This window comes from Rhyacophila brunnea, unplaced genomic scaffold (genome assembly GCF_057557595.1).
Source record: "Rhyacophila brunnea isolate RB1 unplaced genomic scaffold, BYU_Rbru_1.0 scaffold_1, whole genome shotgun sequence".
Lineage (NCBI taxonomy): Eukaryota > Metazoa > Arthropoda > Insecta > Trichoptera > Rhyacophilidae > Rhyacophila > Rhyacophila brunnea.
The window spans coordinates 24534181-24560226 of NW_028232751.1; the positions used below are offsets into that span (position 1 = coordinate 24534181).

The window sequence follows — 26046 nt, forward strand, 5'->3', positions numbered from 1 at the left end:
ACCAGAAAATCCCAGAGCATTGAAAGGGAAGGATAAAGAATTGCTTACAGTAATCAAATAAAAAAAAAAACTGGGTTTACTGCGTTAATATTAAAAGATTGGTTCACTTTACATTTCGTGCCAGCAGTTAAGCAATATTAAAAAGTTAATGATTTACCATTTAAAATATTTTATTTAAAATAAGAAAAAGAAGCATGGCAAAGAGCTAACTCTTGATAACTTTTTAAGGGAAACACCCGCAAACCCCACTTAAACATGTCTCTTAAACATCTTATATTTACTTGATAATTTCCTCTACTTTCGAACATTCAACATTCGCACACCTTTTCAGGAACCAATTATGTGCGAAAGTCGAGGTCCTCCTGTATAAACTTGACAGTTCTATGTATTAATAAATACTGAATAAAATATAGAATAATGAAATGTCATTTTGACATTTCATATCGATTTCCATAGTAACGCACGTATATATTAATAATTTTGTTGCTAGGACCCCCCCTTTTTTTCGACCATGTCCGATCCTAATAGGATCATATGATCCACAGAGTGGAGGTTTGTATTAACAGATTATTTTTACGAGAAATGCATGTCAGCCACTTGCTCAACCTATTAGGTCCATACTCTGACTCATACACAAATTGAAAAACAATATGTGTATTTGCCAGATCCAGGATTCGAACCTGGGACCCTCGACACTATAGGCCGGCGCTTAAGCCACTCGGCCATCGTGGGTGTTGAAGGACCCCTTAGCAACAAATAATAATGTTTTACTTTTAACGAATTTTTTCCTAAACATACAAAACAGAATTAACTGAAAATGAATTCAATTCTGCTTAAAGATGACCAAAAGTATTAAAAGAATGCATTGTCGTCGTGTTCTGATATATTCTAAAAGTTTAAAATGTCTAGCTAGTCGGGAAATTAGTTAAAAATCTTCAATCGTCCAATACAAATCTTGGACAAACAAGAAAAAATTTGTACCGGACAAACAAGAATACGAGCTAATAAAAACGTGGTAAAATGTGGGAGGTCTTGTGCCATGGACATACCACAGCTTACGGACAATAAAAAAACTGTGAAATGTTTTTTTGCGTTTCCAAATTATTTATAAACAAAAATCATCTTCGACTTGCGGATGCGAACAGCAGTTTCCGTTAACCAATCATCGGGGCGTTAAATTGCGTCGCAAACCTGTAAATATCTTTTTTTAATATCCAGATACTTAAGTAATGTCGATGGTTTTGGAAAAAAATGTGCTTTTGTATTAATTCTACATTTTTGTGTTGATGTTTGGATTAATAGATCGTCCTAATTTTGGGTGTGCCTACCTATATCCCAAAACAGCTGCTGTCAATAATAGACGTATCAATATTTATATCACAATAACTGTGAAATAAATAAAATATCTTTGTTACGAAATCATTATAATGTAGTCCTAATAGACAAACTCCAGTTGAATCAATAAGTATTTAGGACATTAAGGTAGTTACTGCAATATAATAATAATTATTTGTCCGTCTGTTAGTACTTAGTAATTACTGTAATTAGTATGTACAGGGCTTTTTTGTAATGTAACGCGGTGGAACGGCGTTCCGGCACCCTTTTTCACGGTATTTTTAATGTTTCAAAAGCAATTAGATGAATCATTATTCGCGATTACATAGTACAAGTTAATTTTCCTGAATCATCTCATACGAAAAGACATATCCTGAAAAACTATCCCGTTTGATATGTGCATTGGATTCTATTACCTTTTATTCAAGTGAATGTGAACGCGAATTTTCGCAAATGAATCTAATTATCACCCCACTAAGAGCTTTGTTGAAGACCAAAACCGACCAAAACAGGCACTTTTGGTCATCAAACTCGTCGGACCACATTTGACACTTTTTGATCATTCAAAATACATTGATCGGTGGTGACTCAGTGGAAGACCTCGTAGCATAGTGGATAATGCGCAGAATTGGGTGTAAACCCAGGAGATGCAGGTTCGATTCCTGCCGGGTGTCTTACTTTTTTTCAAAAAGATTTTTTCTATTGGTTATAATATATTTTCTCAGAAGTGTTTTTCAAAATTATGTAAGTATATTCAATAGATATTTATACTAGCAGTATCCACCCGGCGCTGCCCGGGAGTGGAATGGTTTAATATTTGAAAATAAAAATTCTAAATTTAATACGTAGAGTGCAAAGGATTCAATTAAAAAAATATGTATATTTTTTTTCGACCATGTCCGATCCTGATAGGATCATATGGGCCTCCACAAAGTGGAGGTTTGTAATGACAGATTTTTGTTTTTTACGAGAAATGAACCACTTGCTCAACCTATTAGGTCCATATCCTGACACACACAAATTGTAAAACAATATGTGTACTTGCCAGACCCAGGATTCGAACCTGGGACCCACGGCTTTATAGTCCAACGCTTATGCCGCGCGGCCACCGTACTTAGTATCTAAAAAAGTAGTACATTTTCAATTTATTGTTTTAAGGCTTTTCTATATAATATAAATATCCAATCCATCATACCAGGGCTGTTCGATATACAATATTAAATTTGTGGCTTTTTATTTTGGTGCAAAAATATATAGATTTTTACTACTCCCCACTCTTGATGTCGCTACATACAATTGTCCGTGAGTGAACTAATCCGATCTAATGCCCGCGCCAATCCGCCGATTAGCGATTCTAATAACACAATTATTTGCATCTAACTTTACCATTTGACCTCCGATCGAGCTGAAATAAACGTCAATATTTTTAAATGTGCACATTCTAGCGATATTTTTAATAAAATTGTGGTTACAGCATTAAGTTCCGCGTTTCAAGGCCTTGTAAGCGACGGCCTTTTCCCGCAAAAACCGTAAAACTTTCCCTCGGGTGCAACGAGTTAAATCTGAAATTCGATACCCCGACCACACACTCCGGCACGTCGGCCTCCGTTTGTCGAAATCCGACTGCGCGTGTGGATTTGTATAAAGAAAAACCGAAAGACGGTACAAACATCCAGATATTATAATCTTCAAATTATAAATATTTATATTTTATTTTGTCCCCGTCTGGACAAAAAATAATTACAGTAAGTCTAAGTTTGACTATAGCTGACGGATGAGGCTACAATTACATGGAGTCGCGACATTTGTGCGCCTCTACGGGTGATCTTTATAGCGTAACTATTCGCGTGGAGGTAGCTGTAGATGGTATCTACTCGCGAAAATGAGTTCACAGACTGACATATTCTAGTTCTGCGCGTGACATAGATTGAGAACCTGTACTTGAGAACTGCGGGCTAAGTGTGTAAGCGATTAATAACATATCGACTTCAATAAAATTTTAAAAAAATCCAACTACTTTTACTAAACTAATTTATAAATGCAAAATATATTTTGCACATAGGTGTCGCTATATTTAAAAACTCAGCCAAGTCCACCTTTAGGTATTTTTGGCTTTTTTTGTGAATTGCTGAAGAACTACTGCTTTCTAAAATTTCTGCATTATTGAAATGTGGAACTTATTAATTTTAAATATTCTATACTCGAAATAATATAAACTTTCACCCTTGTGAATTTGTAATGAGAAAACAAAAAAGCTTGTTTTTCTCCTATTCATCCATTATGGACTTGGCCGATTTTGAAATCTAGCGACACAACTGTAAGTTGTAATGCATACATTATTACATCACTATGTTCTATCATAAGAGGATCATAATATTGGCCTCGACAGAATGGAGGTTGTATTAACAGATCTTTATTTTTGCGAGAAAATGTATGTTAGCCACTCGGTTAACCTATTCGGGTTTAATTTTTAAATATTATTTATCTACGAAATATTAATGTGTCACAAAATATGTAGGTATTTTTACAGAATGCGTAATTACGTTATTATGTGCTTATGTCTGTAGCACTGGTGTGTAGATAGATATTCTTGACAAATAATACTATTATTACGACAATATTTTTAAATACATATACCTAATACGTTTGTTTTTAATTATTACCTAAGTATAATTTGTATTGTAAAAATAAAACATAATAATTGCGTATTTATTATACAACAGTACCTATTATATAAATAAAATAATGACTGATAATAAATTATAAAATTAATTAATTAGTGTATTATACAATGTTTAATTTAAAAGTACAATTATATATTCAAATTCTTTTTTGTACAAAAGACTGTCTAGCTATGTAACAAATAGATTGGCATTTCTTTATTGTATGCATAATATGACGTAGGTGTGAAAAACACTAAAAATCAAACTTTTTTTTAAAACAATATAAATATTTTCTGTTTTTTTAACAGTCGCTTTCGACCGGATCCAAACACTTATTCGACAAATTACATTATAATACTTACCTACATGATATGGTTATATATGTTCACTAAAAAATGACCCTAAGTACAAGTCAGTAAAATGAATAAGCACTGCAATAACGTTATACGTACCGCAGTCTGTGATCTTTTGTTTAGGGCGAAAATGTCAAAAAATTACTAATTCTTCAAGAGTAAGCCGTATTGAAACTATTAGTAGAGCTGAACAGATATTTTCGTGAATAAATATTACATAATATATAATTTGCGGTTTCTATATTCCGTAGTTCAGTATACATTTACCTATTCAATTCACACAACTTAATACATTGTTTAACATAAACAACATTTTAAAATGTACACCATCTTTGTAGGGTTGAAACAGTGAAATATCGAATAATAAAGTGACTAAAAGAAAAAAAGTAATTCGTCTTCTTCTTCGGCCATATCCGCCCCTTAATTGGAGCATATGGACACCACGCGGTGCCTCCAAGAATCCATGTCTTCTTGCTTCGTTCCAGGTCAAACCAGCATCCCGTAGCCGGAATCCGGTCGGCTTGAAGAACAGGCAAGCCAGGTTGAGGTTCTCTTCTGGCATCTGCAGCACGTGGCAGAGCCAGGTCCAATGTCGCCTCTTCACTCTCAGCGTAATGAGAGGCTGCTTGGTGCGTTCTCTTATCTCCTCGTTGCTCCTCCGCACACCCATTATCCGTCGCCGAGGTTTTAATTTTTTTTCTTATAACCCACCAAGAATGTGTACTTAGTGGTTATCGTTATTTCATTTATTCACCTACCTATATGTGCAACCTACACTGTTTCTGTATTAACCATAATACTAAAACTAATGTCATATGCATATAATAGGGTAAAGAAAGCAATCTGGGTGATTCTATACACAAACGCTACTAAATAAAATAATTTAAGCCAAGGAGGATCCTAAGAATCGATAATTTTTAACACATTGCACTGCCCGCTATTTTTATTTTTTAAATGGGACGAACCGTTCTACGACCATGCCGATGGCATGGTACAATTATTGCATTTTCAATCAATCCCTGATTTGGTCTTGGTTTTATTGAAGAACTCAGAACAATTTTTGGTGGGTTATAAGGAAAAAATTAAAACCTCAATAAAAAAAAAATGACCACTAATATCGCCTGGCAACATCGACATTATATATCTCGGTGACCCCTAGAACCTATTCCAATCAGAATGCGTTCCGCATACTATGTATACGAAAAGTCTATGGGATCCTGCACTAAGTATACAAAGACGGCCGCGCTGCATGCCAGGCCAACGTGGTGTCCAAGTCCTGGCAGCGAAAGTGCGATAACTCCACCAAGGGCAGACACACATATTCGTTCTTTCCTAATATCCAATGGCGGTTGGAGATAACAAGTTTAACTCCTGACCATCACACGGTGGATTCACTACCAATTTCTTTGACAATGGTCTTGTCTTCTCACTCGACCAACGTGTCCAGGTAGCGGAAAACTACAGGATGCAAACCACATCCTTTGAGAATATCCGAGAATGTGCTCCGAAAGAGAAGAGATAATCATGTTGGTCCAACCAGCTGTTGGGTCCATCGGGCCAAGGTCAATTATAATGCTTTAAAAAAAATTGCGGACGTGAAGATATCTTTACATAGTTTTGTATATCCGTATTGTTTTAGCTTTGTTTTATCATATTACTTGTAAATTAATAAGAATCGTTTATTGTATTCAATTCTCCGTGATCCTCTCCCATGGACACTTTTATTAAATGATGTCTCAGTCAAAGCACACTTGAATGCGTGCATAATTGGGCATCTGCTCCTGAGAAATTCCCGGGCGTAAACAGCTACTGATGCTTTACAGTCAAACGTAGGACGTCGTAATGCGCTTGATTAAGACCGAGTGTGGTACGGTAGGTTGGTTTGGACTATTAGATAGGCCAACGTGGGTGCATAACAAACAACTTTTTAAAAAAGTACTGTGTTTTTTTGGAAGCGTTTGGTCCAATTTCACCTAGAAATATTTTGAAACACATAAAGCGAGTGATTAAAAAAATAAATAAAAAAGCCACACTTCTCACGTCTTTTCAAAGATTACTAATTAATTTTATGGAAACATATTAATGAGTGTGCAGCCATACGCATGTGTAGGATAAGGTAGTCATAGAAAACGAATTTCCGCTTACAATTCTTGAAATTTAGAATATTTAATTCTAAATAATAAGTATTTTATGTTAATTGTGAAATAATATATGTATTTATGTTTTAGCTATCAACCTTACATAATGAAATTTAAAAGCTACGATTACGTCAATGGTATCTATAAATATGTATTAAGGCGATACTTCAGTGAAACGGCAAATAATTTTCAACTATAGGTGCCACGAAATTTTGGACTCGCTGGCCCTCGGAGACCGAACGTCGAGGTGTGAGTACGTCAATTTTTTCGTGATGGCGACAGGGGTATTAATTCTTAAATCGTGTAAAGATGACTAAAAACGTTACCCATTTACTTTAAAAAGAAAACATGCCAATGAATATATTATTATTGTTACCAATAGAACAATAAACAGAACATTAAATGGACGCATGCTGGATTTATATGACAAATTATATTTCGTTCGGCATGCGTCATTTGTGTCAATTCGCGCATCACCTAGCCACGATCTTTTTAGACCATGCCTCAACTGAGGTATAGCCTTACCTCAGTAACTTTATACCAGGCGTGCAAGGGAAATTTTTCCAAGGATTCCATTTCCATTGATCAAGGAATTTTGAGGATGCGTCTATACAGCCACATCTCAAAAGCTTTAAGTCTCCGTGATATCTCTTGGTTTAGCGTCCATACTTCCATACCATAGAAAAGAATTGAGAGAACACAACAACGTACCATACGTTAACGATCCTAATAATTTGACGATTAACGACACAAAGTGCGGAGTGTCTGGGTATGGATAACGTACCCGGAAAAGTGCGGGGATCCACGGTTGAAGCGACGACAGGCGAAAGTAAATGCGGAAGTCAGTGGCTCCTGCTAGATTTTGTTAATCCATCCCTCGATAACAAATTATCATGGATATTTTTGTGGACCACCACACCATTTTTCTGTGTGCGCGCCTGAAGTATACATACTTATTTTATAGAAAAGAATTAAATTCATGAACATACTTAGATAATAATATAGTACTACTAGCAGTATCACCCGGCACTGCCCGGGAGTGGAATGTTTTAATATTTGAAAATAAAAATTCAAAATTTAATACGTACCTAGAGTGCAAAGGATTGCATTTAAAAAAGTAAAAAAACATAATATTAGAGATTTTTATTTTTAACATAATAAGTCTAGTATATTTTTGTACATTTATTGCATTTACATATCTTAAAAAGTAGTACATGCCTATATATTGGGGTGCAACGGGTTAAATCTTCTAAAATAAAAAATGAGTGAAGCATTCCGACCTCATTTGGCAGCACTACGTCGCCCGCGCCAACCTGCCGATTAGCAATTCTAATAACACTATTATTTGCATATAACTTTGCCATTTGACCTCCGATCAAGCTGAAACAAAAGCCAATAAAAAATGGGGGTTGCAGCATTAACTTCCGCGTTTCAAGGCCCTGTACGCGGCGCCCCTTTTCCGCAAAAACCGTAAAACTGTCCCCGGGGTGCAACGGGTTAAATCTGAAATTCAAGACCCCGACCACGCACTCCGGCTCGTCGGTCTCCTCGAATCTACTGTCGAAATGCGACTGCGCGTGTGGATTTGTATATAGAAAAACCAAACGACGGTACAAACATACATCCAAATATTATATTCTTCAAATTATAGTATAAAACAGTGGTTCTCACGTGAAATTTAACTGTGGCCGCACAATTAACATTTACAGTTCTATGGAAATATCTGGTGGCCGCACCAAATTTCACGTTTGTTATTGATTGAAAAAATTAAAGCTACATTTTATTTACTAAAAAAATGGATTAATTTATTTATAGACAAGTCCATTTAATAAAAAAACATTTGAACATTTTAGTACATATTATCTATTTATTTAAAAATAATGCAAATGGAAATTCCTCAATAGGTACTTCTTTTTTCCAATTCTGTCAACTGGCTTCGATATTTGTTTTTTTATGAAGTGCATTACACTGAATGATCTTTCACAGTACCTTTACAGTAGTAGGGAAAATCGACAATATTAATAAAGCAATTGTTGCCAATTCTTTGGATTGACTTGATTCTTGGTCAACGTATAACTTCGACCAAACCTTTTTTCAACCGTGGTATTATTAAAATGGATTTAAAGTACTTGGTCATGACTCATTTCCAATACCGCATATCTAACGTTACCCCAGTTAATTAAATTAAATACTGAAAATGATGTCGGTGGCCGCAGCAAAATCCTCTGGTGGCCGCACATGAGAACCACTGGTATAGAATATAGATACTTATTGCGTTTCCGGTCCCAAATTTAACTTGAGTAGTTATGTATACTTTTTAATTTGTAAGACTGGCAAATATGTCTACTTGTGTATTATGTACGTCTTCATATTATAAATATCATAAAGCAGGGTAACATTTGTCCCCAAACACACTCTATGTATTATTTTTGTATATACAATTGTGTCGTTAGATTTCAAAATCAGCCAAGTCCAAAATAGATAAATAGGAGAAAAACAGTTTTTTGTTTTCTCAAATACACAGTCACAAGGGTGAAAGTTTATATTATTTCGAGTAAAGAATATTTAAAATTAATAAATTCCACATTTTGATAATGCAGAAATGTTAGAAAGCAGTAGTTCTTCATCAATTCACAAAAAAGTAAAAAATACCTAAAAGTGGACTTGGCTGATTTTGAAATGTAACGAAACTTATATGCATGACTACTACAATATTTTAATACCAGTAGTGTGCTTACAGTGATTTTTGGACGTACTGTGAACCTTTTTATTGTTCTACGACAAATCGTCGGACTTTTTTTTAATCAACGGAAACAAGATAATGGATAAATCATCGCTTCGGATGAATCAATAATGATTACGGTGTAATTACTACGGAACACAGTAGTGAGCAATATTTTACTAAAATGTTTTACAGTGTTTTTAGAGAATTCTGTTATAAAACACGAGATGGTAGATTACACTGCGTAAAATATTTTATAAAGTTAAGATTAATAATTACAAGATAAAACGAACTTTTTATATACAAAGTTTTTAAATTTTCTGTCGAATCAATAAACTTGACTTGACTAGCTTAAACAATCAAAAAAAATATACTTGATAGAAATAATACTGAAATGTCATTTTGACACTCCAGCGCTCGAATTGGAAAAGTTTACGAACCGGAGCGCTCGACAATTTTCTGAAACTGTTTACATACTTTTTTATGTGTATTTTATAAAAATAAGTGTGTTGATTTTCTATTATACGGCCTATCTAGCTCAGACGGTCAAAATCACAGAACAGATAATAAATTTTGACTCAGGGATTTGAATGTGTGAGTGTCCTACGAAAATGACCAACACATTATTATATACGTGCAATAGTGTGTGTAATACACTACTAATATTAAATGAGTGTCAATGCATAAACCGAGAGCAGTTGTCAGTATTCGACGTATGACGTATTCTTGACACATTTTTAAATTTATCCCGTATTCTTCCTTACTCGAGATCAGTTGCCTGCTTCTCCCTACCCGTTAGGTATTTTAGTTCCCATTATTTCTTAGTTCCCTGGCCAAAATATTTTTTTAACGAGACGGAGCGATGATTTTACCAATTTAACGAACCGGAACGGCGCTCCGGTGCGCTCCGGTCCATTTCGAGCCCTGTGACACTCATATTGATTTCCATAGTAACGCACGTTTATATTAATATTAATAATTTAATTGCTAGGACCCCAGACCCCTAGCAACCAATAATGGTGTCGAAATAACTTTTCATACAAAACAGAATTAACTGAAAATTAATTCAATTCTACTTGAAGATAGCTAAAAGTATTAAATAAATGCATTGGCATCGTGTTCTGATATATTCTAAAAGTTTCAAATGTCTAGCTAGTCGGGAAGTTAGTTAAAAATCGATTGCAAGATTTGTACCGGACAAAGAACCACCGGACAAATAAGAATACGAGCTAAGAAAAACGTTGTAAAAGTCGACAACAAACATCGGCTTGTACTTGTTTGTTCTCAGTCTTTATTTCTATTTCTGTAACCTGGATGGTGATTATTACAATTTACAGTACATTTCATATGTTTCGTGGTCTACAATCAATAATTATGTGGTTGCAGGGTAAGCATTCTTAAGTAGGTCTGGCATGGCGGGTGGAGCGACAGTTGACGATGGACCGAGGGAAGTGGCGTGAATTTGTGTTTGCTCTGTGACCCAATGCTGGGACGTGACAGGGTGAAAGAAGAAGAAATATTTTTCACGACCCCCTCGAACCGTTAAATTTCCCCAGAGGAGTTGCGTTTTCTTAACTTAACTATCAAGAGTAACACAATAATTAAGAGTTACATCCCGATATCATGATATGACCTAAATAATTTGAAACATACACCGATCGAAGTACGTGAAGTGTTTTTTTTCTTCATGAAATATGACATGCTGTGGTCGAAGTGAATTATTCGAATTCTATAAAAAAATATCTATCGTGGGATATGTTCGGATATTAATGTGAACGAATTAATCGGCAGTGCTAATAAGTGGAGGCATAATAACTCAGGCCTCCGGTGAAAGACAATCGGAAGGAATAAAGAGTATTACACGACAATATCGCCTAAACCCGACGCGAAGACTCAATTAAACTGATTAGATCCAAGCAAAAACAATCGTCGGTGTTTTGTAAAAAGGGCGAATCAACCATTTTGGCGAAATTGAGATTTTAATGAATAAACAATATGTACCTCACTAGCTTTGTTGTGTAAAAAACGGCAAATTTGTATCTCCACAGGAAAGCGCTTAAAACGATAATCTTAAGGGCGAATATCCACTTAGTATTATGAATAAAAAGCAAGAATGTGACATATTAGGCCTTTTAAAATATTATATTATAAAGCCTATTATAAAGACAGTATTCTTTCTAAGCTTTATTATAAACTTCTTAGACATTTATTTTCATCCACAGGTAGGTAAGAAATAAATGTCAAAAGTTGAAAATCCTCCTGTAAAATAGAATTTTGGTTAATTCGCCCTTTTTACAAAACACCGACGAAATATAGAGGAGGTCGCTTCTTGTTAATAATTACACCATGATATCTGAAAAGGTGTCGAAATTTGGCAATTTGCAGGATGCCGATCACATATTTTTGGAAGTGTTTTGAAAGGAAAGATGTTGTCACGTCGCTTCGACCCTCAGTTGAACTGGTCTGCCATTGCAACTTGGTTTCTACGAAGGAAAACATCATTTTACGGCGAGCGAGGCCTTATTAAAGCTTGACAACTGGGTATAATAGATTAAGTCAGAATAGGAACTACGCACTCTTCAGTACACAACATCACAAGACATTGGAACGTTGCTCCTGGAACACTAATATGTTAAGATTTTAGCTGACAGAATAAAACTCATCAAGACGTCGTAAAGGAGATGGGTTAACTATATTATTTGAAGAACAAACCTTCACAGGAAAAATTACATCATCCGGTAGTGGTTAAGATCTGACATAAATAATGAACGCTATTAAACTTTGTCAATCATACATAATAATTGTTTTCTAGACTAAAATATGCTGATAGTATTGGTTAGTTTTTAAAATAAATTAAACCCTGCACAAACCGAGCCATAATTAGATAATAGTCAAAAAATTCTTATCTATCTACAAAATATCTAAAATTATGCCATTATTTTATAGATAGAAGAATATTTTTTATCTCTTATGCTTTGTTTTAGGCAGGTCTTAATGAATTTAAAAAAAACTAACCAATACCATCTGTAATAATATGTATTCTTAATTCAACGAAAGCAAATACGTATGATTCAAAAATTGTGCACTATTTGTATCGGATTGCCCATAGCATACCTAAACTATTATGGTTTGGTAAGGCAGGGTTTAATTGCTTTTTAAAAACTAACCAACACTATCTGCAAATCGTTGTCTTTGTTTAATGAAAACCAATACGTATGACTGATAAAGTTAAGTGTACACTATTTATATCGGATATTAACAGCCTACCTCCACCCTTCGCCACTGTCACCGGTAGCTAGTACCCAGGGATGTTTATTTATTTATTTAGAAAAAGAGTATTACGGCATTACAGCGATTGGCCAATGCGCCATAATACATAATAAATACAAAATTATAAAAATATCTTAATTACAAATATCAACTAATATAACAAGAAAGTAGAAAAGCATGTGTTTATGTAAATATTAAAGAAACATGATAATATATACAATTATAAATTTAACCTATTTATCACGTCCACAAACATTATATTGTTAATAATCAACCTTTATGGTGCCATCAAATAAGTTAATCGCACGATACACAGCATCATGAAACATAACATCTGTCCTGCGACGAGGTATCTTGAAGACCGTAGAGTTACGAGTGATATTGGTGGGAACATGAAAATTAATATTTGCCAGTATAAAATACCTAAATGGCGGTATATTACACTGTGTAAAATATTTTATAAAAGTTAGGTTTTAAAAGTAGACAACGAATGTATGTCGCGGCTTGTACGTTTTTGGTTCCATTTTTTTTATTTTTCGTTTTCAACAATCAACAATTTTGTTGCTTAATTCTTTGCTGTTTTCCATATTTTAATGAGCAATCAAAACGACACTGACTTAGACCCTCCTTCCACGGCGCAAATGAAATCCGACGGAACTGGTTGGTGATGGAACTCATAAACTGACCAATGTTATGCTTCGCACATGGCGCTACTAAAACCCACTTGAAATAATAATCACATAACCTCAAACTGTCAAACTGGACTATCAGCTGTTTTGTATAAAAACTGACAACACGCACGCTGATGCGTTTACTCGGATACAATTAGCTTATTTCAATATTAATACTATCGACCGAAGGTACTTGGAGTTTGAATTTAAATTCTTTTTCTTAGAATTGACGATTTACGCCTCTTGAGTGTAGTATTTTTATTGTTTATAAAAAATAATGATCTATTATTAGGTTTTGACGATTTATTATATTAATATGCTATCGAGTGTATTGTTATTAAGTTTTTACTAAGTAATTAGGTTTTTTACTGACACTTCAACTATTCATATTTTTTTTATTGTATTTTTTGTGACCTCTGACTAGATAGATAGGTAATAGAGTTTTTACCTACTTTATTATATTGCTTTACTATATAAGGTAGAGTTAATGAGTTAATGAGAGTGTTCGTTGTCAGTGTGTGTTTACCTTTGATGAGTGTACACGACGCCTGAAGATGCCGAAAGGCGAAACCCGGGTAGCAAAAAACAATTTAAATGGAATAGTACAGAGCTTGAATCCATTAGAATTTAGCTTATCTTGTACTTTTGACGTCTTGGGTTGTTATGGTTTTTATAGCATGGCGCTTGTTACGCAGTGCTACCAATTTTGGTAAGATTTTTTTTGGTAAAAAAATATGATATTGGTGCCACTGTTTTACGGTGACTAGAAACTTGAGAAACCGCGCGACTAGCATGTTTTACCACCGTTTTGAAACTGAGAGATTCCAGTCTCGCCGTCAGTGAGCCGCCATTGAAATACATTAGCTAGATACTGGTTAGAATTTTAGTTTCAGTTCGGTCGGATTTTAGTTGCTCCGTGGGAGGAGGGCCTTAGTTTTGCCATGCTTACCGAATTTTTAGTAGATCTACTTATAATAACATATATGAATATATGTTGGGTTATGAATCACATTCGCGTGACTGTTTAGAAGATACTTGTGATATTATAACAATTTAACACTTAGAAGCCACTAATCTATTTTTCATTATCTAATATCGTTCTGATCGTTTTTTAATCTACTGAATTTTGAAAATTTTATTTGACGACACCGCTAAATACTAGACTGATCTTTGATAGAAGGTAGTATGGTAGTATTACATTTTATAAAAGATCTTTTATGGATGATTTTAATGGAAAACTTTTTATAAAATGTTCTTCATAAAAGATATTTGTCTAAGATCTTCGATGTTGGCCTAATGAACACGGTTATCGGTGATTCGGCGTTAAAGAGGTTGGTTCTGTCAGTGTAATACTGACATCGTAGGCAGAGCGATGTATGATAAGGTGAGGTGAGGTGAGGTGGGGCGAAGTGAGATAAGTTGGCCGGCTGAGTGGAATTAGAAAACACGCTGACGTCGAAACGAAACTGGCGATCTGACTGTCATAACCCACTTTCTTTCGTGAGCCATCGTCTACTTCTACTACTAACTACTTCTCAGCCGCTACTCATTCTTGTTAGCACACTGCCGGCCCGATGAGGAATTCCGAACTGCGCTTGAAAAAATAATTATACGTATAGCGTGTCCGCCATTGTTTCAATGGCCCAGTCGTATAAACATAAACCTCATCGGCCTTGAGTTCGGAGATTATCTATGGTTCGGATCCCATATAAGCAGTTCGTAATGCAAATTTTTCTCAATAATACAGTTATCTCCAAATACCTACCTACTTCCTACTTTGCTAATCAATATTGAAACATAATTACTAGGCTTAGGATTCTTAGGTATTTAAATATTTTTTTTGAGCGGCCCTTTAGGAACTTTTAACGTTTATTGCGATAGTACTGATAATGTTTTCATAACTTACTTATTTAGTGTAACAATTTTTGTGATGACCAATGACCAGACTCGTTTGCCCGACAACAAAGTGCGCGTCGTGCAGTGTCATGCTGGACGTGTTCGGCTGATGAGGTAGACTTTGCTTATCATGCAAGGTTCTGTTCAAACAAAAATAGGAAATATATTGCAACTATTTTGTCATGTTGTTTTTTTTTATCATCGATCGTGAAAGATCTTCGCAAGCGCAGCAGCAATTTCAGGAAAGATTCGCCAGCTTATTCAAAAAAATTATTACCCACTCACTGCAATATAATTAATAATCAGTGACATTACAACGAAATAATAGCATCGTGTATTGATAATTTATCATACACAAGTGCATTGTGTTTATCCATCCCTAAATAAAGCAACATTCACAAAAAAATCTGAATACAATATATTATAACTTATAGGTTTCTTCATCCGCGTTTAATTGTTCGCATCGGTCTTTTTTCCATGTATTAAATTATTTTCGTAATATTATAGTAACGAGCTTTAAAATTAACGCTGAACCTCTGAAAGAAGACTGCCGCAACTTAAATTCCACCAAATAGAAAAATTGAATTGTTTTACGTTTACAGTGAATCTGAAATATGTTGCTCATAATACAATGCCAGGTACATAATAGACTGCTACATTTCGAAATGTGACACTATTAACATAATCACAATCCTCAAAGTACCAAGAATGGCGAAACATTAAAAAAATAGTAGGTACAATAAAATATCTAAATCGATATTTCTTCCATATTATATATATAATTTTATTAGTTTTTGACCTTTTAAGCTTTTTAATGAGGACAAGAACGTCAACGTGTTTTACTTAACTCAAAACTGATTGAATTTGAGTTGTGACAGTCTTTTTTCAGGGGTGCATTATGTTTAAAGTTTCTAAAAAAAATCATTACAGTAAAAGAAAAGGTATTGAACAAAGTCAACTCAAAACGCGCTACGAGTAATACAATATTATTATAAAGAGTTATTCAATAAAATAATGCAAACCAAATTCGCAAAGTCATTACGTACTTAATACAGTGCGGTAAAGTACCTAGTAAGATGTAGATATCCATAGCAGTGTTATAAAACTCCTTCAGTGGAGTGCTGTTTCGCTCTATAATCATTAGGTTAGTTAGGAGATAGAGGCCATTGAGGGGTGTTTATTCTTATTTTGAAATGTCAACGAAACCGTCATCAGTTATAGATGGATATTTGTTGGAATTGTTCGCAGAATGGATTCAACTCGATTGGATTGGTTTTGGCCGCCTGAATAAGTTGTTCAAAAGTGACCTATTGTGCCTAAAACGCAATTTGTTTAACCAGTTTCAGTCATTGCACATACCTATGTGCGAAATATTTCTCCTCATGAAAAAAAGAACTAGGAACTCAAAATATGTACAGATGTTGGGTAGAGTTGCTACTTCATAAGTTTACGCTCTAGGATGAAAATGATGTAATGATATTCTAAAAATATATTTTTTTTATACATTATCTATTTATTTTCGTATTAAGTTACTACATTTATATTAATAAAAGTGAGTATCATCTGATCTCATTCTAAGCGAGGTAATCAGGCAAAGAAGCGTATCAGTGTAGTAAAAAGTACAAAAAAGTGTTAAAATTATAAAACGTATACTTTACACGCGCAAGAATTATACTGAATTACTTGGACAAACGTAGGTATGCGTCGTACAAAGTACCTAAAAAAGTTCACTAAGGCTTCGGCCACATAGGCAGGTGCTTCGCTAGTGCTGAGCTATGTGTTATGCTTGTCTACTAAAAACACTACTGCCACATTGCACGCTACGTGCTTAGGTACAAATTCATTTGACATTTGGGAGCGCTCAAGCCAACAACGATATGTCACTCTCAAATCTAACCAGAAAGCTACTTCTCACAGAGAATTTAAGTTTAAAATTTCGAAAGTCGCAAATTCGGATTTGTTGGGTGCATAATGTCAATAATTCATACCATGTGTCGTTATTCATAACCTCAAAATAAACGGTGTTTGACGTTTGTCATACTGAAGAAACATCCGTCATCTTGCAAAATCCATAGACAATGGCAAAACCACTAGGCGACACAATATAAATAACCAACACGTTTGTTCGCCGGGAGACTCATGAGGTGACTCATAATCACGTAGCGAGGCGCGAAGTGTGCAGTGTGGCCATTGCGATAGAATAGTGTGCGTTCGTTCGCTAGGATATGTCACCTAGCATGTGGTCTTAGCCTAATGGAAAAAAATAGCTCGTAGAGGAGACAATCGCTGGACGCACCTAGTCATTCAGTGGTGTCTAAGGTGTAGGTACAAAACGTCCAAAAGTGGACCTATACATGATACGGCATGGATACAGATTGGAAAAGCTTTCATCCAGCAACGGATTGATCCAGGCTGACGATGATAAACAAAAAAAAACTAGTATAATTAATGTTTATTTCAATAATCACAAGTTTTAAAATTATATTTAAATATGCGCAATTTAATTATGGCATGCTAATAATAATGGGGATAACATATATATAAGTAGATAAGTAAAAAACACAGTTTTCATATAAGTATAATATAATATATAAAGGGATTTAATCGTGTTATTGATTTACATTAAAAGTCAAAAGGTTATAAACATTTTATTCGGAAAGGCTTCTTTCTGTATAATATAATATTATTTTATAGCAACGTCTCTAATTTGAATGGCTTTAATCTTTAAAACTTTAAATGCTAAAAACAGTAGGTAATGAGGTATCAATACTTTTTCTGAGCATAATACCCCGTCTACACGTACATGAATTTATTGCTGACAGTAGGTACGTATTATCGCGGCCATAACAAAAAATGCACGTGTAAACACGTATTATCGTGCAAATAGCAAAATTGCTGGCATAAAACAAAAAAGTTCAGAATCTTCTGAATTTTCACGCGACAATTTGACCATACAATATCTGCGCCTGCGCAGTAGAACAATAGTAGCAAAACTGTGGGTAAAAACACGAACTGCAGCGCGCAGAGAATCATTTATAGGTTAACCGATTTCACGACCTGTCAAATAGTGTGTGTTTTTTTTAGAGGTATAGAACTTTAAGCTGGCAGTACTTTTTTAATTGGCGGCCATTTTGTCAGCTGTTAAGTGATTTATGTTTAGTTTGGTTTGGCATTTCAACATGAATAGACTGACGCCTGAACAACGCTTCCAAATTGTGAAAATTTATTTTAAAACAAGATTGCCGTTGATCCCAATTTTCATAAGCGAATTTTGTTTAGCGATGAAGCTCACTTTTGGTTGAATGGATACGTCAATAAACAAAACTGCCGTATTCGGAGTGATGATAATCCTCAAGTGTATGTTGACACACCGTTACATCCAGAAAAATTGACTGTTTGGTGTGTTTTATGGGCTGGTGGAATAATTGGTCCATACTTCTTTAAAAACGATGCTGGCCAGAACGTTACAGTCAATGGTGACCGCTATAGAGCCATGATTACTAACTTTTTCGTTCATCAATTGAACAACCATGATGTGCAGGAGCTGTGGTTTCAAGACGGCGCAACATGTCACACAGCTCGTGCCACAATTGATTTATTGAAGGAAACTTTTGGTAACCGCATAGTTTCACGTTTCGGACCCGTGAATTGGTCTCCAAGATCGTGCGATTTAACGCCGCTTGACTATTTTCTGTGGGGATATGTGAAGTCGCTAGTCTACGCCGATAAGCCCGAAACGATTGACCACTTGGAGGACAACATTCGCCGCGTTATTGCCGATATACGGCCACATATGTTGGAAAAAATCATCGAAAATTGGACCTCCAGATTAGACTACGTCCGAGCCAGCCGTGGCGGTCATATGCCAGAAGTCATATTTAAATTATAATGCCAGAAGAGCATCTTTCGAATAAAGTAAATTTCATGTCAATATAAAAAGTCATCTTTGTTTTATTCCATTTCAAAGTTCTATACCTCTAAAAAAAACAACCTGTAGTATCTACCGTAAAATGACAACATCGCGTCTTGGTTACTCTTGAAGAAGGAGATTGGAGAGACAGTCAGCACTTTTACGTTTACAGTTATTATCGCGATAGTTAAAAATACATTGGTGCAAGTAAATCCATGCACGTGTATAGGCACTAAAAGAATAATGTATCAAAATAATATAATCGCACCTTATTTACAAGTTAGTTGAAAACAGAAGATACTCGTACCTATATAAAGTAAAATTCATTATCGCATATTTATATGCATTTAAACATAATTCTTAGATCAGTCTTTCTCAAAGTGGGTGATAACGCCCACTAATGGGCGCTGGAGGCTTTCGGGGGAGCAGTAGAAGTATAAATGAAAATTAAGGGGCGTTAAGGAAATCTAGAGGGGCGACGGCAGACCAATTCTATCTATAAAAATCCGACGTAATCTAGACACGACACCACTTGAGATGCGATTTACTAATCGAATGCTTTGAGTCCCGTACTTATAGACGGTTAAATTATACTCGCTTACGCATGTTATAATGTGGATACAGCTTTATATTACATGTACCTACGTAGTCCATGGTTTTTCATACAAAAAATTTCGGTCGATCGCGGCGATCACATCCCTACCCGAAGATTCATCCTTCACATAAGATAAGTTTTAAATTCAAAGCCTTCTTTTAATATTAATCAAAATACTTCTAAATACGATTAAGTATGAGTTTTCTTTCCTCTCATTGAAACAATCTTTGATATCAGAAATAGAATATGGGTCACACCCTATCTATCCTATCCATATAATAATGTATGTTTAAAAATTATATTTGCAATAACTGTTTTTAAGATACGCAACAGATGGTAATGTAAAAAGGTAAGTTAAAAAATATGGGGGGCACTAGATTTTTTTTAAATCTCAAAGTGGGCGGTGGTCGACATAAGTTTGAGAACCTGTGTCTTAGATACATCGGAAACGCATCACAAAAATTCTTTTTGAACAAAATATTCACATTAGCCGAAACCCGATGGATGAGAGTTCAAGATGCGCCCTGTACTTATTTTTTTTACTACCTAGGTACCTATGTTTTTGAGATGTTTCCGAATCAGGTAGGTATATTCAATAAAAAATGTTACATTCTCAAATCTTGTGAAATATTCGATGAATTAAAAAAAAGTGTTTATTAAATTATTAGCAACAATAGCAATTGCAAGTACCGAGTACCTACTTACCCTTAGTTCAAGCTGCAAAAGTCAATTGTAAATATTAACAAAGTTTTACAAACCCTACCTACTTTAGTCGTAATTGGTTAAGGCTATATACCTCAGTTGAGGCATGGTCTAAAAAGATCGTGGCTAGGCGATGCGCGGATTGCGGGTCGCGGGTGCAAATGACGCACGCCGAACAAAATATAAATTGTCATAGAAATCCAACATGCGTCCATTTAATGTTCTGTTTATTGTTCTATTAGTAACAATAATAATATATTCATTGACACGTTTTCTTTTTCAAGTAAATGGGTAACGTTTTTAGTCATCTTTACACGATTTATGAATTAATACCCCCGTCGCCATCACGAAACAAATTGGCGTGTTCCCAGCTCGACGTTCTCTCTCCAAATGCCAGCGAGTCCAAAATTTCGTCGCGCCTATAGTTGAAAATTATTTGTCGTTTCACTGATGTATCGTCTTAAGGGTGAAGGTGGCTAAATTGGTAAAGTAAAGGTAAATGTATGGAAAAAATCATAAACTAAAATGTCAACGAATGTTTCTTCGTTACATCCGAGATTTCGCTATATCCGTGATCGTAATAACCGAGTTCGACTGCATTTCCGAATTATGTATGTTCTACAAAGAATGTTACATTCTTAAATCTTGTGGATTATTCTTTAATAGAAATAATACTTAGTTTTTTTTCATTTTATTCAATTTGTTTACCCGTGCAATTAATTCTCAATTATTCTCCTATGTATTATTAGCATTGCATATTATTTATTTTATGACTCTTAGCCTGGCCATGGCATCATGGCCCTTGGTGTCAGTTGTTACCATCTTACGTATTGTGCTACCATTTAGCTTGTTGTCGTTTTTCTCTTGCGGTGGCAGGAGCAGTGTTGCCATCTTTTCAAAGTGGAATTATAGTACAGAGCCTCCAAAATTAAAGTATTTGGGGAAAAAATATAGTACGCGTTGTCAATTGTTGAAAATGTATAGGTTTTTTGTTTTTCAGAAAAAAAATAACGAAGAATTTGAGAAACTCAAAGACCCCTTTTTATTTAGGTAGGTACGTCTTCCGACCAAAAGTGCTTACGGAAGAATTCAAGAAGTTTCATTTTAATCCAAAGTGAAAGGATTTTTTTACATTTTTCGAGCAATTTTTTCTTCTTATATTACGAAATTGTAGTATTTTGCACCAATTTATCGAACGAAAATCTCGAAATTTTAGTACTCTTTACATATTTTTTCCGATATTCAAAATTATAGTATTTTGGGCGTACTATATCAGCTGTTTTATATCGTACATAGTACGAGGGCCAAAATTATAGTACGAATACTATAATTATAGTACGGTTGGCAACACTGGGCAGGAGGGTGGTGTCCAATACTGTCCGGCGAATAATTTCAATTTCGAATTGATTAGGAGTGGGCGAGTATGTACTGGACAGAGAAAACGGGTTTCGCACAAGACCAAGCGTTCAAATATCACTTCGCGAGGTGACAAAAACAACAGTAAAAGAAAAAAATGTGTTCAAATAATTTATGGCACGATACTTACATAAATAATGACAAAGTAAATTAAAAAAACATAGAATAATTGATTTCTTATATACGTACTAATTTGATTAAAATAACATTGATAGTTCGGTCTTACAGTCTGTAATCCTTTATCGGTCTAACTTTAACCTTACCTATAATATTTACTGATTGAAGGCATACAAGTGTCTTTAGAATTTAGAACGATTCGAGTTTACGGCTTATACTTCAGCTGGGGCATAGTCTAAAAAGATCGTGACTGCGCGACGCGAAGAATGTGCAAACGACGCGTGCAGAACAAAAAATAATGTGTCATAAAAATTCAACATGCGTCCATTGAGTGTTATGTTTATTGTTCTATTTGTAATAATAATAATATATTCATTGACATATTTTCTCTGTCAAGTAAATGGGTAACGTTTTTTAGTCATCTTTACACGATTTAAGATCTCTCCGATTGCCAGCCAGTCCGAAATTTCGTCGCACCTATAGTTGAAAAATATTTGCCGTTTCACTGAAGTATGCTCTTAACTGAATTACTTATACTCACTAACTCATTATAACATAGGATTTTTATTCTTATCCACTCATGTAGGCATATTTCAACATACCACCTAACTCCGAAAGTATGCAAAGTTGTGATAAAAATGATATTATGTAGGTATAATATGCGATTAGTATGAGATAACACTTTTAAAGGTAGTTCCGCCGGGTGTTCATTAGATTGTTATAATCTTCATAAACGGTAGAAGAATATTCTTTTAAATTGGTAGGTACCTAGGGGAGACCTAGGTGGGTTGACACAATTTTTACATTTTTGGTCATTTCTCAGTTTCACTACTAAGACTATGAAATTGTACTTTTTGCATAGCATATTTCATCCTTTACTTGCATTTAAAATCAGTACAGTAGCAATTAATTACTTATTAGTGAAAAACCCATTTTAAGGGAAGCGTTCCGTTTCAACTTCGACCCACCTAGTTGAAACAGCAAGTTAGGTGGGTTGACATATTAAATGTTATAATATATATTTATATTATAATACAAGGCTTTTTAGCCGGAAAATGGTTTTATTTAATTTTCTGGAGTTCTTTGACATCCATTAACGCAGCACATAACAGTCAAAACTATTCTATGCGATCAATAAATTCTAAAAAAATTAATAATTTACTAAAAAAATTTTTTTAATGCAAATTAAAATCCGGTCTAGTCATAGTATACCAACACCTAAATGAGTCACCTGCACTGCCACAAGAATTAGATACCAGAATACCTACATTTTTAATGACCATCTGAAATTGTACTTATGTATTATTCATAACGATTTTGAATTTCAAATCCAATTATATCCTAAAAATATTGTAATTTGTGACAAAATAAAGTTTAATTATAAGTTATAACACTGAAATAATTAGGTATGCTATAAAAATATTAAACTTATATTACTCAATACTTTACAGAAAAATACATAAAGTTCATCAAAAAAGTAGCCTTGGTATGTACCAACAGGTCGGTGTACTTGTGAAGTTCAAACTGCAATATTACTATATTCTTAACAGTTGCTAATTTTTGAGATATAGTCGTTGTGTCAACTCACCTTTGTGTCAACCCACCTCGGTCTCCCCTACTTGAAAAAGACTTTTAAAATATAGCCTTCCAGCAAGTTTCTGATTGGCTAAAATCGCAATAGCGTTAAATCATTTTCCGTTGTTACAGTACAACGGTCTATCGAATGGAAGCTAATTCAGTCGCAACGGTACAAATTCACTGATTGATTGACAGGTTTCTTTTACTCTGTACCAGCGGCGAGTTTTCAAATATCGATTGAACATTTGCTCTTAAAAACTCATAATAAATACCTACTTACCCATTAAAAAAAGATAGTAAAATATAATACCTACTATTAAGTAGGTATAAGTAAACTACTAATGAAATAAAATTCAATTTTAAGTCCTTTAAGTCTCTAAGTCTGAGTCATTTTAAGTCACTTTTTTCGGTTTCCTAGAGCCTACCTCTATCCAATAGAAAAAGGCACTCTTCGCCAGTGGTACCCTATAAGAATATCTAATCATATACATAATTAAAATTTTAACTCGACACGTTTTCTAGAAAATAGATCAAAAACAATTCTGACGAAAAACACAATTATGAAACACATATTAGAAAAAAAATGTGGACCGAACTCTTTCATTTTCCAGGTGAATGCGTTTGTCTCTAAGCTATCGATCCGTTTTTGATTCATATCATCAAAATTGTGTTTTTCTATAATAAAGAATCTAATATTCTTAAACCTTATGTAAGTACCTATATTCGTTATTGAAAAATGATAATATTTTGAAAAATTGTAATAATCACTATTCTTGCAATGAAATACATAATAATTGTATTTATCATTTTACTTTAATATCTAAAGGTGTTTTTTTAGAGGTTTGTTTTTCAAATTGACAACATTTTTTGATAGCTGAAAGCTGGTTTGTGGTCAATTTGGTTTGCCATTTTACCATGAATAGACTTATGCCAGAACAACGGTTGCAAATTGTGCAAATCTATTTCGAAAATCGTGGTTCAGTTTGCGAAGCATACAATGCACTAACTATATCCGTTGTACGGTCGACATAATCGTCCATCATGAGGCTCATTTTTGGTTGAATGGGTAGGTCAATAAACAAAACAAGTTTGGTGTGCTTTATGGGCTGGTGGAATCATTGGTTCATATTTCTACAAAAATGATGCCGGCCAGAACGTTACAGTCAATGGAGAGCGCTATAGATTCATGATTACTAACTTTTTCGTTCCCCATTTGAATGACATTAATGTGGAAGAGCTGTGGTATCAACAACACGGCGCAACATGCCACACAGCGCGCGCTACAATCAATTTATTGAAGAAAACATTCGACGAACGCATAATTTCGCGTTAAGGACCTGTAAATTGGCCTCCAAGATCGTGTGATTTAACACCTTTAGATTATTTTCTGTGGGGATATAATATGAAATCGTTAGTCTACGCCGATAAACCAGAAACGATACATGACTTGGAAGCCAACATTCGCCGCGTTATTGCCAATATACGGCCCCAGCTTTTCGAAAAAGTGGTCGAAAATTGGACTTCCAGATTGCGCTTTCTTCGAGCCAGGCGGCGCCCATATGCCCGAAATCATATTTGAACACCAATGGCATAAAATTATCTTTCAAATTAAGCCAATGACATGTCCATTACCACAATTTTTATGTGTTTTATTTCATTTTAAAGTTGTACACTTCTAAAAAAACACCCTTTACATAAGCACATACTTACTCTCCCTCCTACTTTCTTGTTATCTATAATTAAGTCCTAATGCATTTAAGTTTGTAGTAAGATTCCATTTGAGTCGTTTTTGCGATCCTTGTTTCGGTTTTCGACATCTTCAAGCACTATGTGTACTCACTAAAAGGTAAATACACACTTTTTGGTGAGTACACATAGTGCTTGAAGATGCCGAAAGGTGAAACCCGGGTCGTAAAAAAACAACTCAAATGGAATAGTACAAAACTTAAATCCATTAGAATTTAAATTCAAATTCCATCAAGTAGCTTCGATCGATAGTATTAATATTATAATTAAGTCATTATTAAGTATTATGGCTCATTGGCCAATCGCTGTAATGCCATAACACTATTTTTATGAATAAATAAACAAGTAGAATTAATTTTTACCTAACTGTAAATATGGGAACTATTTGTGTTTTTACAATAGGTCCTATATATTTGGCGAGACAGCTGTTAACACGTTCACAGAGTATGAAAATAATGCTACTACAGTATGAGCGGAAATGTATAAAATATAGATAGAGACCTTTTTCAACCACATTCATCAGTATTATTATCTTTTTGCGATCATGGCAATACTGGCGGACCCAGATTTTTATAGGCATAGTCATTTTATCTATCACACTGCGTCCATAATGTAATAGTGCGCGCACAAGTGCTAAAATATGTCACTTTAAAATTAAATGCGAAACTAAACCCACATAGAGCCAGGCACGTGGTTTACTTATAATAGGGTAGAGTTGCGCGGGCAATATCAGTAGAAATGTACTAAAAATTATATATTTACACGTTGTGCCGCCATAAGATAATTATAATATATTTTGTCATATATATATAAATATGGTAGGGAATCTGATATAATGACATCCGTTTGTTTATTACCTTCAAATTTGAGGAAACATAACACAGTGATCATTTTTTATTATAGTTTTTTTGCGCTAATTAAGTATGGTGTTGTT

The 26046-nt window shown here is 34.5% G+C and overlaps 1 protein-coding gene across 2 annotated transcripts in view; it reads right to left on the reverse strand.

Annotated features, from left to right (window-relative positions):
- CalpC (calpain C) overlaps positions 1–26046 on the reverse strand; it is a 94358-nt gene that overhangs the window by 62723 nt on the left and 5589 nt on the right. Inside the window, exon 1 of one of the 2 annotated variants that reach the window (XM_085942414.1) lies at positions 15059–15191. The exons of the other annotated variant lie outside the window; for it this stretch is intronic. The gene's annotated coding sequence lies outside the window, so the exon portion shown is untranslated. Of the gene's footprint in view, positions 1–15058; positions 15192–26046 lie in introns of those variants that run through there. 2 annotated transcript variants of the gene reach the window in all.